The 2,593-nt window shown below is 31.4% G+C and overlaps 1 long non-coding RNA gene across 1 annotated transcript; it reads left to right on the top strand.

The window, feature by feature from the left end:
* Positions 1-247: 247 nt before the first annotated feature.
* On the top strand, positions 248-2,378 carry LOC134255046 (uncharacterized). Its single transcript, XR_009989437.1, has 3 exons — positions 248-733; positions 1,103-1,216; positions 2,306-2,378. It is a non-coding gene; the product is annotated as an uncharacterized LOC134255046 (long non-coding RNA).
* The last annotated feature ends 215 nt before the right edge of the window (positions 2,379-2,593 follow it).

Below are 2,593 nucleotides of genomic sequence, written 5' to 3'. Positions count from 1 at the left end.
AGATATTGGCCTAGCTCAGCTTTCAGTAACTATTTTCTTATTTGACACTTGTAACTCTTCCTGACTTGACTTTGTAGTTTGTATATATGTAAATGCATTCTTGTACTTCATATACCATTGTGAAGAATTAGCATTATGGTTATAATTAAACTGTTTATTATGATATACATGTATTTGATATCTGATCACAATTACTAAATTTAATTTATATTGCACACATTATTTTTATGCATACATGATCTAAGATTATTGGAATGTATATTTGACCTGGCTGGAATATAGCATAATAATTTGTACTCTGAATAAGCATTTTCTGTGCATTATATGAGTTTACTAAAAATTAATATTACCACTGAGTGGAGAAAATTATTACATGTATAGGTGCCCTTGAAAGAATACTGTAAATGTCGGCCTCTGTTTAAACAAAGACAACTATCAAAGTTGAAATGAATCTTGGATGGGTCAGGTTATATTATGTTCAAATTATTATTTATCTAAGACAATAATGCCATTACTGTGGAAGAAAAGAAAACGGAATACATTAGACATTGAGATAAAGAACAGTATTCAAGCTCAACAAAAAGAGCTCAAAAGTCGATCCAGATAAACAATACAAATCAAGGGCAGATCAAGAGCCAACATGGACCTCCAAAACACCAGAGGTGGGATCAGGTGTCATGGAGGAGTGAGCATCCCCTGTCGAAGAAGATAAAGCCATACCCAGTTTTTGCCAGTATGTGTCTATAAAACTTCTAATTATAAGGAAGTTCTGAATACTTAAGTTTTATGCAATTAAATTGATCTTGCAAATTGACTTTTTCTGTAAAATTAAAAGACAGTCAATCAAGATATTATGATTAATATTAGAAATAAGATTTAAATTTTATCAATTTAATGTTGCCTAGATGCACAATAGTAATGTAACTTGTAAGTGGAATGTATTGTTAGTTATGTTCAAATTTAGCTATCTCAACTTCATAAGTAATACCAAAACTTCAATCTTAGATATTGCTATATATATTGAAATAGGTCCCTGCTAAAACTTCTGCATATGCAGTAATCCATCATTTCATGAATTATAAGAAAGAAGAATATATTTTAGATCCTGGAGGGACCCCAAGTCCAGGTGATGTCCAGAAAGTACTACATTCCGGAGGACAGAAGCCATTTAAACCAATCATGTCCAAATACATCTGTCTGATGATCAGTGCCAAAGGTACTACATTTTTACGGGAAAAGTTTTTAGATAATTACCATAGTCTTTGACAGTGCATAAGATACAGGACTGGTGTTGATTCAGGCATAATTTGATCTGTACTGACACCCTTCTTATAGCTATATAGGTCTTATGCAAGGAAAAAGCCAATCAAAATTAACTTTGTCAATTGTAATTATATATGTAAAGAGACTACTGTATAGGGGTAAATAACTCGCGTTGTTAATATTCGCTATATTTACGGTGTTAATAAATCTGTGAATTCAAGAAACTGTGAATAGATTTTCAATAATCTCGATGTTTTATTTGGAAATTTGAGAATATACTACGATAGGTTGATATGCATGTACATACAGTACATGGCCATTTTAGTAATTACGAGTAGTACTTGTCATTTAATTATCACGCTTTACTTTAATTCAAATCAGCAGATAATAACCTGTGTTTGTCCTCAATCAAAACACGTGGGCCATGGGTTTTGATTACCCGTGCGTAACATATATAAATGTTACCATGTGTATTTGTTACCAGCATTATCATCCATATTGGTTTTTATCGACATTTTGGTTTTAAAAGATCGTTCAAATAAATATTGAGCTTACGACCAGTGGTTTTTTGTCACGTTAATTGTATTGAAGATCCTGGGTGCACATGCACTCATCGTAATAGCATCGATCTATAGGAAAGTCATTTGACGTTGAGAGTGAAGAACTTTTAATAACTGCACTTGTTTTAATTAATTATTAATATTAAATCTAACAATTTTATATTAACCTACCCTGTTCATGAAATAAAGACATAACGCTGATTGATGTCGTTTACATGTAGCTATGACCAGTATGGATTAAACAGATGTAGACAAAGGAAGCAACTTTTATTATATACCAATTCCGCGAATTCAAGAATCCGCGAACATGTCAGATGAGAGAAAAACGTGAAAATTACAACCCGTGAAATTAATCCCCTATACAGTATTTTTATTATTTTTTCATTTTTGGCATCTTTTTTTGAGGCCTACAGTATTCATTTAGACTCAAACTAGGAATATCATATTTTTAGCAGAATTACTCCACTGAATTTTTTTTGCAGGTGAACATGAAGCAGATTCCTGGATGGTGTTTAGGCTGTTTGTCAACATGTAAAACCCACGGGTATTTTGGGGTAAGGATGTTGTTTACAGTCAAATTTCTTTCTTTAAAGCTGCATAAGGTGTATTTTTAAATTCTGATTTAAAATTTTTGCTTATAATAAGAATTAATCTTTATTTTCTTTTTCATGAATTAGATGCTTCAAGTCTATATTATAGTCAAATATTTACATTTGCAAATGTTTTCCTTTATATATAACACTACTGAAAGCAATGCGTATCTATTTATA

Source organism: Saccostrea cucullata, unplaced genomic scaffold (assembly GCF_032062105.1).
Source record: "Saccostrea cucullata isolate Sc308-1 unplaced genomic scaffold, CSIRO_AGI_Scuc_v1 ctg1673, whole genome shotgun sequence".
NCBI classification, from domain to species: Eukaryota; Metazoa; Mollusca; class Bivalvia; order Ostreida; family Ostreidae; genus Saccostrea; species Saccostrea cuccullata.
This window is presented reverse-complemented; position numbering and strand designations above follow the sequence as displayed.